The sequence below is a fragment of the Bombina bombina genome, chromosome 2 (genome assembly GCF_027579735.1).
Source record: "Bombina bombina isolate aBomBom1 chromosome 2, aBomBom1.pri, whole genome shotgun sequence".
Classification (NCBI taxonomy): domain Eukaryota; kingdom Metazoa; phylum Chordata; class Amphibia; order Anura; family Bombinatoridae; genus Bombina; species Bombina bombina.
In genome coordinates, this window is record NC_069500.1 from 341,847,461 (window position 1) to 341,865,080 (window position 17,620).

The following is a 17,620-nucleotide window of genomic DNA, read 5'->3' on the forward strand; positions in this document are numbered from 1 at the left end:
AGGACCCTCCATAAAGAATGGGCCCTGTGTTAGGTCATGGTGACAGGTTAATACTGTTGTTGACCAATGGTGCCATACATTCAGGGGGAGGGGTCTTGGGGACCCAGAGAGTCCTGTGTCTGCTGCGTTTTTTGCCTTTTGGAGCGCTGATCCTTAGCAGTCCATTCTGGGGCAGTAGCCCTCAATTTTGCCTTAATGGGAATGGGTTCCGTCGTGTCTCCTTTGGTGAGACCCCACTGTGCCAGCAACACAGTGCCCTGGGCCAGTGAAGAAATTATGTGGGTTTGGTTGTCCCTTGTAATTAGCAACTTGGACGGATATCCCCATCTGTATCTGATGCCAGCATTTCTGAGAGCCAGTGTGACTGGTTGGTACTGCCTTCTGAATTGTAGGGTGTGAGCCGACAAGTCGGGAAGAAGCTGGGTGGTTTGGAACTTTTCCGGCAACTGAGGCTTGCGGGAGGCGGCCTGCATCAGCTTGTCTCTAAAGAGGAAACTGTGAAAACAGGCTATAACGTCTCTTGGCTTTTCTTGCGAGACGGACCTGGGGCGTAGAGCTCTGTGAACTCTTTCAATAGTGGAAGTTAGGCCCTCCATAGGACCCAACAGGCTACCAAAAAGCTCTTGGAGAAAACCCTGCAAGTCTGTTGGTGTGATGTCTTCCGGTATACCCCGAAATCTTATATTATTTCTGCGGGCCCTATCCTCAACATCCGCCAGTTTAAACTCGAGCTGACTCAGCTGGTCAGCCAAAGATTCAGAGTAGGCCAAAAGGTTAGATTGATCCATAACGATATCATCCTGCCGCCTTTCCAAAGAGTCCACCCTTTCACCAATTTCCGAAATGTCCTTTTTGAGCTCAGCGTGATTTTTTTGTATTTCTTTGGTAATGGAGCGAGTTTGGTTAATGAGCATCTTCTGAAGGGTATCCTCAGTAATGAAGTGCTGAGATCTGGGGTTTAACAGAGCATCATGCTGGGAACCATCTCCTAGAGATTCTGACCCACTCAGGCCGTCATTGGAGTCATCTTCCAGCTCCTTGCGTGGTAGAGAGAAGTGATCTATCACCGTTTTTTTCACTGAACCAGGTGTTTTAGTGGTTCGTCTGATCGTATGAGGCATTTTGAAATTGTGGCAAAAGGAGAATCCGTGAAGCAAAAGCGGACACAGGGCAGGTAGATTAGTGATGGCACCAGAGGTTAGATTCACAGGAGGTACAAAAATAAGAACATGAGCAAGTAATCACATTAAACAGTACACAGAGAGGGGCCCGGACGGTCTCCCCGACCCCTACCCCTCCATGACGGCCACCTTACTAGGGATTAAATGACCACAGGTCCAGTTTGCAAAAAAGGGTAGGCCGCCACCGGGGGGCGAGGGCCGGCGAGAACCCCCAGACACAGGTCAAAGGCCAATCCACTCCAAAATTTATGGGTAAAATTGTGGTAAGTCCCCCCCTGGCCCGGGAATAGGGGGTACGACCTTGCGGAAGGGATAAGGGGAGAGGGAAGTGACCAGCCCAGACAAGCAGGGCCGGAAAGGGGGGGCCAGTTGGGGTTCACCTATCAAATGAACCAATACAATGCAATACAATAATGGCCAGAGTAGGCCTCAGCAAATATTCTAGTGTTTCTCTTGAATCACGTGTGTGAGAAATGGGGCGAGTTACAGTCTGTGCTAATGAAAGGGCAGTGTGGTGTGGCCTAAGTGTGCGTGAGGAGTGTGTGTAAGTATGTTGGAGGATAAAGGGGTGAGTTCTATGTGAATGTGCAGTAAAGGGGAGTGTTCTAGTTCTAGGCTGGCCTAGATGTGTTTGGCCAGGGGTATGTTGTGTTGGCGTGATAGGCAAACCTGTAAGTTAGTCAGTGTGTTATACCAAACCTAATGGGTATCTTAGTATCTAGAAAAGGCAAAGATAATTAGTGTAACTATCTCATATGAATAAAATTCATAAACCAAGGAACGACACACCCTAGTAGCAATTCAGTAAAAGTAAATGCACTCCACTCTGTTTGCAACAGAGAACATTTGGCTGACGCAGCAGCTAAATAGAAAACAAAGGGTAAAGCACTTAATGTCTTAAGTCATTACTCAGAGCATGGGATTAAGGTGTTTAAGGCTAATTTGTATTGGAGTAAATCTGCAAAAAAGATTATTAATGAGCCAATGCCCCTAGGGAGAGCTTAGTATACAATCTGAAGTCCCAGTCTTTGGTTGCCCATACGCTGGTAAAAGGTATGGACTGCAGTAAATATCCTGTAGGACCCAAATAGGGTATGTCCCTCTTGTGTAGTTTGGCAGGGAAATAAGTTCAGCTCCTGGGATTATTGTGTAGGGATCCTGGCTTGTTAGCATAAAAACAATCACAAAAGAGTGTGATTCTTGTTATGGACAAAGTGAGCTGTTTCTTCTAGTTCCACTTGATTAATGGGGCCTCAAAGCCTCAACCTTGTAAGCTCTTTTGAAGGGAGAGTCTGGATAGCAATACTAGGAATAAATTCAACTCTCCTTAATAATTTTTCTGTTGGGTGGTCAGGTGCCTAGCTGCTAGCTCCGGAGGGCAGGTGGGGCCTAGTAATACAGTCTTTGGCAAAAGAGAATACAGTTTGCCCCTTATCTTGCGGCTTCCCCCTTTCCTTTATTTGGGCTGAGAGCCTTATCATCAAGGTCTGATTGTGACCGGAGCCCTCTTATGTGGATTCCCCAGCTAGTGCTAGTATGGCGTGTGTTTCGGGCCCAAAGGGATCCCCAGTAAGAGGAGTGTTTAGGCTGGTGCGGGTGTTTCTCACCTTAGCTAGTCCGGTCTCGCTGCCCTCCTGAGATCCTCCTTCCCGGCGGGTAGGCTGAGCGTCTGTTTAGTATGTCTCCAGCCGCAACCGAGTTACAGCCCGTGAAGAAGGGAGACACCAGGCAAGATGGCGGAGTTGCGCGCCAAATGAGCAGATGGAAAAAACTCTCGGGTCTCCTCCTGCAGGCTTCCTAACTTGCGTTCTTCTCCGATGATGATGGCGGGCTGGTCTGCGATCTGCTGGCAGGTAGGATAGTGCGATCTGGATCGCCGTCTATTTGTGAGTTCCGATCTCCGTTGCCCCACAAGGCCTTCAATGCAGCTCAATTCCGGTTGTGCTCCGTTAGGATGGTGGGTATTATAGTGGAGTCAGAATGCCGGCTCTTAAGTTAAAATCTTTGCTTGTTTAGCACTCCAGTCGTCGGAGCGGAGCCCCGACCCTCCGGCGACTGTCACGAGTGCTTGCGGTCTCTGAGTGCTCAATGTTCCTTAACCCCTGTCGGCGTTTCTTCGTTCAAAGGGCAGGATAAACTGTCTATTTGTTTGGGGTATAAGTCAGTACCGCATTTGTGGAAGAATTTAATAACTTAATTCAGCTATTTTTAAGTTTTTTGGTGAAATTAGAGCAGAGCTCTCCTAAGATGCGTCTATCCTGCTTGGCAGTTAGCTCCGCCCCCCAAGGTTTGAAATTTTAATAAGCATGTTCAGTTTATACCAGATTTGTGTAGAAATTGTGTTGATTTTAAAAAAAAAAAAAAAAAAAAAAAAAAAAAAAAAAAAAAAACTTTAAAATGTATAGAATATCAGCCCTTGTAATTGGTTATCAGCCTGAAAGACGGTCAATAATCGGTATTGGCCCTGAAAAAAAAACTATATTGGTCTATACCCAATTTCAATATCTAACTTTTAGTCTTTGTCTGCTCCCTTAACAGGCTCAGCTCATTTAAAGGGAAATCAAACATCTTTGTGTAAAAATTGTGCTTTATCCTATGATCCCTAGTGTGGTCAAAAAAAAAATTCTGTAACATAAATTCTGTAAATCTAAATAAACGTGTAATTTCAGAATGTTGCAAACTGCCTAAACAAGCTATTTGGTTTGCAGCATTTGCAGGTTACAGAGTTTGCTTTGTGGCCTCCTAGGGAGCTTGGGACAGGAACATTTTTTCCCCCCACAAAAACAATAGGTGATTAATTCAAATAAGCATGGTATCACTATTTGGGCACCTTTTTAACCCTTTTGTGACAGGGTCAATTTTTCTACAACGGAACTTTTTCAGTTATGGGATGGGGTCAGGGGGGCGTCCCTATGATGCTAGGCACACCCTCTAGACCGCGATCAGATCCAGGAAGCACCGTTGGCTTCAGGACAGCGGAACGCCTAGGACGTTTTATTCCGTCCTAATGGCGCTAAAGCTCAGCGCGGTTAGGACGGAATAAAACGCCATAACAGCTTTAAAAGGTTAATCAAAAAGTGTTTTAGCAGAATAGTGAAAGAAAACACTGAGAAATATTATTAGCTATATATAATGTTTGTCTCATGGTGTAAATATATTATAAAAATAGGGTCTGTTCTCTTCATGAATTTTAGAAATATACCAAGTTCGTAAAAGAAAAAAAAAAGTTGGGAACTACATACGTAGACAAATATCAATATATTATAACAGTGTTTTTCAACCAGTGTGCCGTGAGAGATCCTCAGGTGTGCCACGGCAGACTGACAACAGTGTGACATATTTTTTAAACTTGCTTGTTTTTTACTCCCAGTGCAGGGGTAGTTTGTAGGAGGCATGGCATAACAGCACAATACATACAGTATGTGTGTGTTTGTGTGTATGTGTATATATATGCTGTATTAGGCTACAATGTGTGATTTTTTTTTTACATTTTGGGATGGTGGTGTGCCACAGGATTTTTTAATGTAAAAAAAAGGTTAAAAATCACTGTAGTATAGTATACTAGTCAGGAGTTAGTTACAAGCCCAGAGGGAAGAAAAAATAAATAAAAATTACTCGTACACAGCAATTTTTTTTACTAATATGCGAATAGAGTAGATAGAAATTCCATGCCTTACATTTGATATAATTTGTCAAAATAACCAGAGTATTGTAGTATGCAATGATACTTTTTTGTAATTGGACTAACATGATATTTAAAAGACAAGTTTTCAAAAAATTTCCTCCCTTCACTAATACGGCTAAAACAATATATATATTTTTTTTACAACACAAAAACATGTTATGCCAAGGTATATGTATTAGAAAGGAAGAGCACATCTCTGCTTACAACATTACTAAAATGGACTGCTACAGTTTGAATGGTTACTAGAGTATACACCAAATTAGACAGGTTACATTGTATTTTGAGACAAAACAAAGAAACAAAACACTGTAGTGTTTTGGTCTGCAGGCTACTAGCCACTGACTGTAAATTTTAAAATATAGTTACAGGCAGAGAGCACATTAACGGTTTTTTCTTAGGGGTGAGCAGAGGTGTGGGGGAGAATATGCTGCTACCAAATATTTTACTAAAGTAGTAAAGAAAAAAATTATAGCAAAAAATTCTGAACGTAATTAAAAGATTGTTTCTTTTATCACGGACAGTCATGCACTTTTTAGCTAATAAAATGTGCTTAGTATTGAGGTGTATACCAATAAATTATGTTGACGTTGCAACAGGAAATGTTGCCATGTACACACCCACATAAAAAAAATCACTTTATTTTTTTGCAGTTAGAAAATGGAATACTACTGAGATCAATGAAATAAAGGCAGATTCTAGTTTTAGAATTGACCATTTAAAGATGAAACCCACACCGTTTCTTTCATGATTCAGATATAGCAACTTTCTAATTTACTCCTATTATCAATTTTTCTTTGTTCTCTTGCTATCTTTATTTAAACAGCAGGAATGAGAACCTGGGTTATGCTTGCTTATTGGTGGGTAAATGTCAGCCTCCAATAAGCAAGCGCTATCCATGGTGCTGAACCTAAAATGGACTGGCTGCTAAGATTTTACATTCCTGCTTTTAAAATAAAGATAGCAAGAGAAAATAAAATTGATAATAGGAGTAAATTAAAAAGTTGATTAAAAGTTCATGCTCTATCTGAATCATGAAAGAAAAAAAAATTGGGTTCAGTGTCCCTTTAATGTAGATACCAAGAGAATGAAGACAAATTAAATAGGGGTAAATTAGAAAGTTGCTCTATCTGAATCATGAAAGAAAAGAAGAAAAAGATAGGTTTCATATCCCTTTAAGAGCTATAGTGTTTGATACAAAAAGCCATAAGAATTCAAGAACTAAAAATTCATGAAGGATGGTTTGCATGATATACTTTCAACTGTGTGGAAACAAAGTATATTTTTAATAATTTGATTAGAAATTGTTATCAGGCTTTAGACATGCAATGGAGTATTCTGCATCCTATATTTTATGAAACACTTTCCGAGGAGTAGCGCTTTTAACTGTATTTGCCCTTGTGAAATAAAATGAATCACTTATTAAAGGGACACTGAAATGTACATTCAGCTTCCGTTTGGAAGCACACACCTGCTGTGATCAGCACCTCTGCTACAGGCAGTTAGCTGTGTTTGGTGTGGCCTACACTTGGGTCTGATATTTATGTCCAGACCGCAAGTAGTGTCTCCCAGCCAACGTATTTGATTCAATTGCCAGAATTTATTTGTAATATTTCCCTGTGTGTTATAGAAGAAAACTTGCACCCCAGACATTGTTCACACTGTGGATCTACGCCGGATAAAGCAAACCTAAATGTGAGTACGGATATTCTCTTAAGCGTCATTGCTGTAGACACTGCATTAAGGAGTTCCTTCCTCCCATTAACAGAACCGGTGGCGGTTGTTCTGAGGGATTTCATCAGAATCTAAAGGCTCCGGATTCGGCTACCATTTATACCGGAACGTTTTTTTCCACCATTGATCAGTTTTGTATACTGAACTTTTCTTATTATTACTCTCTGACTTTCAAGAGATTTAATGTTTTTATCTGATAACTATGCTGTTTTAATTGTATTCATGTATTAACTGTATTAATTGTATTAATTGTATCAACTTAATAGTACTTTTTAGTGTATCATTTTTTAATTGTTGTGCGGCAGCATATGTATCTTTTTATTTATATTGTAAAATAAATATCTTTACGGGAGGACACATGCACTGATTACCAAAATTATACTTCACTAGTATATTTTATCACATCTTTAGTTATTTAGCGAATTGCTAGAGTTTAAACTATACACTTACCTTATTCCCAAATATTTTTATTTTATTTTTACTAAATTTTCCACTTTCACACTTAAAATCACACGGATCTAAATTAGTTTTTTTTTTATATATTATATATTTTTTCACTTCCACCTTCAGCATTTTTTTGCGCAATTATTTTTTCACTAAAGTGACACTGAACCCAATTTTTTTTTCTTTTGCGATTCAGATAGAGCATGCAATTTTAAGCAACTTTCTAATTTACTTCTATTATCAATTTTTATTTTTTCCTCGTTCTCTTGCTATCTTTATTTGAAAAAGAAAGCATCTACTTTTTTTTTGGTTCAGTCTCTGGACATCACTTTTTTATTGGTGGATGAATTTATCCACTAATCAGCAAGAACAACCCAGGTTGTTCACCAAAAATGGGCCAGCATCTAAACTTACATTCTTGCATTTCAAATAAAGATACCAAGGGAATGAAGAAAATTTGATAATAGGAGTAAATTAGAAAGTGAATTAAAATTGAATGCTCTATCTGAATCATGAAAGAAAAGATTTGGGTTCAGTGTCCCTTTAATGTAGAGATACAAAGAGAATGAAGAAAAATTAAATAGGAGTAAATTAGAATGTTGCTTTATCTGAATCATGAAAGAAAAGAAGAAAAGGATAGGTTTCATATCCCTTTAAGAGCTGTAGAACGTATCAAGCAGGAGTGCAATATTCACGTCCACAATAATTCATAAAAGATTAAAAAAGGACCACTCAATGCAGTACAATTGCATAATTAACAAGTACATAATAAAAAGACAAAGCAATAACACCTACTTTGAATTTCAAATAAACAGATTTCTTTCTGACAAATTATTTTTTTCTCCCATTTTGCCGGCCCCCTGTATCATGTGACAGACATCAGCCAATCACAGACTAGTAATTGTATCCCCTGTGAACTTTTGCACATGCTCAGCAGCATCTTGTTCACCAAAAAAAGAAAAAAAAAAAGTAGGATTGTGCCAAATTTAAGAATGGAAGTAAATTGGAAAGTGTCTTAAAACGGCATGCTCTATATGAAGCATAAAATTTTTAGACTTGAGTGTAAATGACTTTAAATAAAATTACTTATTAGTGATAACATTTTTAAAACATTTCATATATAGAATGTGAAAAGTACCTGTTGATAATATGCGGTCCCATAAAAGATGCAGGCTAAAAATATATTGAACATGAAAAGTACTTGAATAAAATATGTATTTCTAAAAATATTCAGTTTAAGCATTTAAACCCAATCATACAAATAGCATATATTCATAAATGCTAATGTCCATTTTGCCTTCAGCAAAAAGACATGATTCTGAGAGTAGTCTAAACAAACCCATAAGAGAACATCTTTGCCTAAACATGTATGAATAACCAACATGAAATTAATCAAAGCTTGGGATAATTCCTTAAAGGGACATTCCAGTCAAAATATGAATGCACATAGATTTATTACATCTTTGAATAGAAGCATATTTACAATATACATGTATTGGCAAAAATGTTTCTATTAAGAGTTTATCACTGTTTTAGTGTTAACATTTTTCTCTGCACGTGCATGTGAAGCATAGCTAGATATTTTCACTGCACCCACATTTTCAATAATGCAGCTGCTCAGATCATCAATGGGGCTTGTATCATGTCAGCAATTAACAAATTGAGTCATTACCAGATGGTACAAGCACTTTAGGCTCTCCAAACAAGTATTTGGTTTAAAATGCTGGTGCACGGTGCATACTTATATACACTTTTGAAACTGAGATAGCTTTTATTAGAAGCATTTTTGCTAACACATGTATATTACAAAACTGTTTATGTTCAATACAGAAATGCACCCATGTGGTTTTAAATTTTGGATGGAATATCCCTTTAAGGTGAAATTCTAGAGGGTTTTTATTTTAAACCCAACTCCCTTCTTTTGCTATGTGATTAAATCCATCAAAAAGGGTTATTTACATTAGTCAGTGTTGAACTTCTGGAATACCTAAATTCTGACTTCGATAAGGATATGACCAGTGTATATGCAGATATGCCGCCTCGTGATTTACTCAAGGAGCACTATCAAAGGATGCAACATTTGACACAAGTCAGTTTGAGACATTTCTGCTCTACTATATCTGCCCCTCAATTGTAAATACTATTATTGAGAAGGAAGTGTCTAGAAGCGGTAGACAATGCAAACTCAGAGTGGGACCACCGAGTGCTAAAAGGAGTAAAAAAAGTCCTACCATCTGTTGCATTACCCACTACAGCGTCCTGAACTGCCTCTGGAAACAACATCCAGGAACTCTGCGTTCTGAGCTTCATGAAATGGGTTTCCATGGCTAAGCGGCTGTACAGAAGCCTCACATGCACAATGCCAAATATCAGCCGGAGTGGTATAAAGCATGTCACCACTAGACTCTGGAGCGGTGGAAAGGTTATTGCTAAAGTGATGAATCACACTTCACTATCTGTCAGTCTGATGGAAGAATCTGGTTGTGTGGCGGGTACCAGGAGAACGTTACATACCCAGAATGCATAGTGTTCACTGTGGTGGAGGAGTAATAACAGTATCTGTCTGTTTTTCAGGGTTCTGGCTAGACCCTTAGTTCCAGTGAAGGGTTATCTTAAAGGGACAGTCTACACCAGAATTGTTATTGTTTTAAAAGATAGATAATCCCTTTTTTACCCATTCCCCAGTTTTGCATAACCAACAGTTATATTTATATATGTTTTACCTCTGTGATTATCTTGTATCTAAGCCTCTGCAAACTGCCCCTTTATTTCAGTTCTTTTGACAGACTTGCAGTTTAGCCAATCAGTGATGGCTCCCAGGTAACTTCACGTGCATGAGCACAGTATTATCTATATGAAACACATGAACTAACACCCTCTAGTGGTGAAAAAACTGTTAAAATGCATTCTTAAGAGGCAGCCTTCAAGGTCTAAGAAATTAGCATATGAACCTCCTAGGTTAATCTTTCAACTAAGAATACCAATAGAACAAAGCAAAATTGGTGATAAAAGTAAATTGGAAAATTGTTTAAAATTACATGCCCTATCTGAATCATGAAAGTTTATTTTGGACTCGACTGTCCCTTTAATGCTACAGAATACAAAGACATTTCAAACAACTGTCCCAGCATGACTGTAAACCCTGCGCATAAAGCAAGGTCCATGAAGGTTTGATGTTGAGGAACTCAAGGGACCTGCACAGAGCCCTGACCTCAACCCCACTGAACACCTTTGGGATGAATTTGAATGCCTATGACAAGCCAGACCTTCTCATCCAACATCAGTGCCTGACCAAGCTCTCTTGGCTGAATGGGCAAAAAAATCCCACAGACACTCCAAAATCTCCAGGAAAGTCTTCAAAAAAAGAAAGGCAGTTGTTATAGATGCAAAGGGGTGGTGGGGAGAAACCCCATATTAATGCCCATGGTTTTAGAATGAATATTAAGCAAGCTCATATAGGTATAAAGGCCAGGTGCCCACATACTTCTGGCCAAATAGCAACTAGCTCCTTTGCAGGTGTTAAATGTGTAATGACAATAAAAAGTTTATTTAAAAATAAAATGCTCAAACAACAAAGTATTTTCTTTTTACACTAAAATATCAATTTAACCTACTGGAATCACATTATCTGTACTTTGTATTTATTTACGATTGCATAGCAACTAAAATAATAAATATTGTCCCTAATCACACTGGAACGATAATGTGCCTTGTTACATAAATACATTGTTAGTCAGTCTCTCTTGGTGTCTCATGACTCTATAGTGACTGAATAATTTTATTTTATTTTAAATGGGGGGGGGGGGCAACAACAGTGAAAATAGAAAATATGACTGGAAGATCTGACATTTATATAAAACGAGGCACAAAGAAGCAAAATAACAGAGACGAGTGATTAGAAAAACATTCCAATGATAGATTAGATACGAGAAATATTGCAAAGAAAAAATGATAATCAGGCACCATGATTAGATCAACAGTACGGTCATCCCTTAGTTAAACTTTAGTTATCTGTATCTTTGACGGTATTCTGTATACTTCAGTTACACCACACTAAAGTGTCAAGACTATGTTCAACAGTGGTATAGCCCAACCATAATCCTGCTGTTCATAGAAACCTGAGCTATTCAATATGTAGAGACCTGAAGATAAAATGTTATCGTGACATACAAGTACGATCGGTTATATCACTTAACCTCTGTACTACAAATGTCTGATACCCAGTCTAAGGTTCGATACTGATGATCCCTTATATCATGGTACCCCGAAATAAACCCATGATGTCCCGGAGAGGCAAATCAACTCTACCATTCAAGTACATATATGTTGAAAACAGCTCCTTCGTTTACGACACTTATATTTATGTTTTATTATTTTCTAACTTACCCAGTCTCTTCTCTCTACAACCGTCTGTTACCGAACTAGCAACAACTGAAACCACACAGAAGGCAGACGGCTACTTCCTTGTACCGACCGAACCCAAACATTACTATTGGTCAAATATGCTGCCTATCAAAACAAAGCCTTCCTTGTCGCTACCAGTTACTGATTGGTTATTACTACGTAAGCACCCGCCTATTTTTTGTTAACTCTGCAGCTGCCGAAAACAAATTGTAAAAGGTTGAATGACACCTGTTAAAACATTATCAATAAATAAATAAGTAAACAATGTTTTTATGGTTCAACTCAAATAATACTATTTCAGCAAAGTTTGCTTAATAAAAAAAAGAGTAGTAATAATGGTTGAATGGTGTTTATTATAAAAGGGACATAAACGTGCAAAAAGCAAATTTTTGTGTTAGACTATTTTATTATTGCTCTATTGCTTGCATACAACTATGTGTTAAACACCTGCTCCTGGGCATACCTAGGTAGGCTTTTCAACAAACTATGTCAAGAGAACCAAGTAAATTTGATAATATAAGTAAACTGAAAAGTCTCTTAAATGTTCATGCTTTGTCTGAACCATGAAAAATAGGTCCTGTGTTGCGCTTGCTGATTGCTGGCTAAATGTAGCCACCAATGAGCAAGTACTATCCAGGGTGATGAACCTAAAATGGGCTCCTAAGCTTTACATTCCTGCTTTTCAAATAAAGATAGCAAGAAACAAAGAAAATTTGATAATAGGAGTAAATTAGAAAGTTGCTTAAAATTGCATGCTTTATCTAAATCATGAAAGAAAGAAAAAATGGGTTTAGTGTCCCTTTAATAAGCCTGCTGAAACAGTTGTGTGTAACTGAGAAACGTGTTGTTTGTATGATTGGGATTTTAAATAGCTGTTTTAATATTTTTTTATGGATATAAACTAAAGACCTGATTTTACTTTGCTCATCACAGGATTGTTATTACGGGTGGAGCAGCTTGCCCGGATGTTTCATTCATGCCTGGATACTGTGAGTAGGGTTGCCACCCGTCCCTTAAAATACAGAACACTTATAAGTTACACATGCTGCAGGGTGTGCAGGGAGGAATATGAATAGTGCTGTCCAGAAACACAATACATGTTCCTCCCTGCACACCCTGAAGCATGTGTAACTCATAAGTGTCCAGGAAAACATGGCTGAGGTGGCAACCCTAACTGTGAGGTACGGGCCTGCCATGAGAGCACCTGGGGGTGCACTACACTCATGCTATTGTATCTTTTGATTTCTCCATTGTTATTAAGGTTTCACACTATGCAGCTCCCTGATTTATTTTTATAATTTCAGAACTGGGTGTTCTGATGTGGGAATACAGTTCACATGAGCTTAAGGGACATCGGTCTGATATGGGTATATAACTACCAGGGGATGCAAGCAGTGGGGTCTGCTCATGTCCCACCTATCACTTTACTCCCCATCACCTGCTGGTAGTCCACTAGGCCATGAACTCCAGACTCTTTCACATAGACTATGAAAAAATAGAAAATATATATATTTACTGGAACATATTCCAAAATCCGGAATTCCAAAATCCAAACTTATTCTAAAATTCAAAGTTTTTCTTTAATATTTTTTTTTAAATACGCTTTTCAAAAATTACTATTTTCCCTACTTGTAAGTCACAAAAATATTTAAAAAATATATAAAACTACCTTAAGCTGCATGTATAAGCTGTATTATGACATTTAAATATTGCCTAAATGACATAAGATATTGTTGTTTACACTTGGTCCCATCCCCTCCCCCAACTGTCCCATTTTAAAGATGCAAGTATTCCAAAATCCAAACCTTTTCTGGTCCCAAACAGTTTGGATAAAGGGTTTTCTACCTGGATATGTGTGTAAATATATATATATATATATATATATATATATATATATATATATATATATATATATATATATATATATATATATATATATATATATATATATATATATATATATATATATATATATATATAGTCACGTTGATTGGAGTAGCCGTGTTAGTCCAGAGATTTAGATATCAAAAAAATAAGAGTATTGCATTGAGCAATGATACTTTTTTATTGGACTAACTATACATTTATAAGTTGACAAGCTTTCGGAAGAATTCCTTCCTTTCTCAAGTCAGTATTGCTTCAGATTTGAGAAAGGAATTCTTCCAAAAGCTTGTCAACTTATAAATGTATAGTTAGTGCAATGAAAAAGTACCATTGCTCAATGCAATATTCTTGTTATTTTGATATATTCTCACATTAAGAAATTATGTTGTACCATTGAGTGAGCTGTTTTTTATTTATTTAAACAATTTAATGTCCCTCCAAAATGGGACATTTGGTAATAATGATAAAAAAAGGTTTTCAGCACCTATCAAGATATTTCGTTTTGTAAAAAGGAGCATTGACCAACCTTTATATATAAAACTGTTCTCTACAGAAATACATTACAGTTGTACTGCAAATAGGCCTAATTTTATAACTGAAATTTAGCTGATCATGTTTAGCAGCCTCCAAATTATTAATATTTTGGTACAAAGTGACATATTTTATCAGTTAAAGGGATACTACACCCACATTTTTCTTTCATGATTCATATAGAGCATGCAGTTTTAAGCGACTTTCTAATTTACTCCTATTATCAATTTTTCTTCCTTCTCTTGCTATCTTTATTTGAAAAAGAAAGAATGCAAGGTTATGAGCCAGACAATTTTTGGTTCAGCACCTGTGTACAGCTTGCTGATTGGTTTGCTACATTTATCCACCAATCAGCAAGCGCTACCCAAGTAGTGAATCAAAATGGGCTGGCTCTTAAGCTTATATTTCTGCTTTTTCAAATAAAGATAACATGAGAACAAAGAAAAAATGATAATAGGAGTAAATTAGAAAGTTGCTTAAAATTGCATGCTGTATCTGACTCATGAAAGAAAAAAATGGGTTTAGTATCCCTTTAAGAAAGAAACAATTAGATTATTTGATATTAACACAGAGACGTGTTTTAAGGTGAAATTTCAAGAAGTCTTACATTACAGTCAACTCAAAATGTTTTATTGTTTATAAAGATAGACAATCCCTTTTATTAACCATTCCCCAGTTTTGCACAGCCAACATGGTTATATTATTACACTTTTTACCTCTATGACAGCCCCCTGATCACATGACTTTTTATTTATTATCTATTGACTTGCATTTTAGCTGTGTTGTGCAGAACTCATGGGCATGAGCACAATGTTATCTATATGGCCCACATGAACAAGCAGTATCATGTTGTGAAAAGCAAATAAAATAACATGTGACTAAAGGAATAGTCTAGCCAAAATTAATATGTCATGATTCAGATAGAGCAGGCAATTTTAAGCAACTTTCTAATTTACTCCTATTATCAATTTTTCTAAGTTCTCTTGGAATCTCTATTTGAAAAAGGAAGAATGGAAGCATAGGAGGCCCATTTTTGGGTAGTGCTTTCTGATTGGTGTCTAAATGTAGCTACCAATCAGCAAGTGCTACTCAGGTGCTGAACCAAAAATGGACCGGCTCCCAAGCTTACATTAAAATAAAGATACCAAGAGAACAAAGACAAATTGATAATAGGAGTAAATTAGAAAGTTGCTTAAAATTGCATGCTCTATCTAAATCTTGAAAGTTTAATTTTGACTTGACTAGTAGTTTAAGAGGCTGTCTATAATGGCTTAGAAACAGGCAGAAATTTAGAGGTTTAAATGTTATAAAGTATATTAATTTAACAATGTTGGTTGTGCAAATCTGGAATGGGTAGTAAAGCATTATCTAAACTTTTAAACAATAACAATTTTAGTGTTGATTGTCCCTTTAATTTTGCAAACAAAATTGAAATAATTAAAAATGTAAATGTTCTATTCATTGATAACACATAGTAACAAGGGCAAGAAGAGAAAATCTTTAAAGGGGTATTCTAATATAAAAATATTAATGGTTTACTTTGTGACATCATTTAGTTGTTAAGTTATACCAGGCACACTAATGTGTCTGCAAAAGGGATATGGCAGATGAACCAATCAGGAGAAGGCTATGTATGTAAATTCCAGTCACCAGGCCATATCCTTACCTTGAGCTGAACCAGAATTTTCTGGGAGTATGAGAGTATGCAGCTGTACTTAAAAGCACTGTTAAAGAGACACTGCACTGCATTTCTGTGTTTCTAGTAACTTGTTATAATACATCCAGAGTATTGCATGTAATGGATACTGCTTCTTTAATTGTTTATTTTTGCAATTTAAATAGTTGGGTGTGCTCACTTATTTTAGTCTATTTTAATGGATATATGCAATTTTAAATATAAAATAAGAACGATATCCTGGACATTTAATATTCTGTATCTTTCGACATCATCAGAAACATTTTTCTTATGTTTATTAGAAAGTCTATTCAGCTAAATTGACAAATTTCCGTACATAATTTTAGCTATTTCTTATGTGTTGTTACACCATATCCACCAGGCTTAGTGCTGTGGGAGTGGGACAACCCCTGTTAGGTGCTCTGACATACTAGAGTTCAGGCCAGACACACTGGGTGAAAATAACCATATTAAACAAAGCTAATAATTCATATTATTCTGAAGAGTTACAAGAGAAATACACCCGCAGTTTTTTTTATATAACGTAATGACTTATTTTTTAATAATATAAAGGAATGTATACAACATAGAAAATTAACCTTTTAACGCCATTATGATGATCTATTCAGTCCTTTCTGCGCTGGGCTTTGGTGCCCTTAAAACTAGGGTGACCATATTGCCGCTTTAAAAAGAGACACATATGAAAAATACATAAGTCAGGGGTGTTTTCAGGGCTGTTTAACCTTTTAATGCAGTTATGCAGTTCTATTCCGTCATAACACTGAGCTTTAGTGCTGTTCTGATGAAATAGAACAAAAATGAAAAAAATAAGGATGAAGCTCTCCAAAATGCCCAATTTTTCAACGCTTTATTGGAATAAGTGCAGAGACCACATGATTAAGGGGCATAGCTCCCCGAAACGTTGTGGCTGTTTGACTCTGCACTTATTCCAACAAAGCATTGAAAAATTGGGCATTTTGGAGAGCTTCATCCTTATTTTTTTCATTATTGTTGGAGAGTTTGGTAGTGACTCCTTGAAGCTCTATCCGCTGGTTTTGTTGCTGGATAAATTTGACATTGTGATCTGATGAAATAGAACGTCATAACCGTTGGCTGTCGTAAACCCAACGCCGCTTCCATGATGTGATCTCGGTCTGGAGGGCATGCCCTAGCGTCACAGAGAGGCCCCCTTAACCCGATCCCATCATTGAAATCTCGTGATTGCATGCAATTTGTTTACATCTGAACAACGTTCCAAATTAACCCGGTCATCAAAGGGTTAAAGAAATCTTTTGTATAAGAACCCTGACATATTTTTCATATGTGTCCCTTCTTAAAGCGGCAATATGGTCAGCCTACTTAGGATGGAATAGAACGTCCTAACTGTTTGGTTGTCCTGTAGCCAATTGCGCTTCCAGGATGCAAGCGCGGTCTGGAGGGCGTGCCTAACGTCATAGGGATGCCCCCCTGACCAGATCCCATTATTGAAATCTCAAAATCGCAGGATTTCAATTTGTTTACATCTGAACTTTTTTCCCGATATAAACAAATTAAGCTTGACATCAAAGGGTTAATGTATTTTAGGTGAACTAATAACAATAATAATAATAATAAAAACAACAGCAAAATGTATGCACACTTGAATTAAAGGGACAGTATACACCAATTTTCATATATCTGTTTGTAATAGACACTACTATAAAGAATAATATGCACAGATAATGAATTAAAATTCCAGTATAAAACCGTTTAAAAACTTACTTAGAAGCTCCCAGTTTAGCACTTTTAAAAAGGTTAGCTGTTAGCTGGTTAGGAGTCTGAAAATCAGCAATGTTATTTAAAAAATATATACTGTACATTTAAAAAAAAAAAAAATAAAGAAAAAACAACAACTTTATAGGTTATATAAATAGATCATCTATCTACAAAACATTTATGCAAATAAAAACCGAGTGTATAATGTCCCTTTAATGGCAGCTCCTGACTAAGGCTAAAAGTGTCAGGATAATAATAAAACTCCCTTGTCCTTGGGTGACAGCTTTATTGCTCAGCTGTGCTATCCCTTTAACGCCGCTGTCCGTTTCC

At 37.1% G+C, this 17,620-nt stretch overlaps 1 protein-coding gene across 2 annotated transcripts in view; it reads right to left on the minus strand.

Annotated features, from left to right (window-relative positions):
* Positions 1-11,526, minus strand: part of TRAFD1 (TRAF-type zinc finger domain containing 1) — a 216,276-nt gene extending 204,750 nt beyond the window's left edge. For both annotated transcript variants that reach the window (XM_053701701.1, XM_053701700.1), the window contains exon 1: positions 11,428-11,526. The gene's annotated coding sequence lies outside the window, so the exon portion shown is untranslated. The remainder of the gene's footprint in view (positions 1-11,427) is intronic.
* Positions 11,527-17,620: the final 6,094 nt, after the last annotated feature.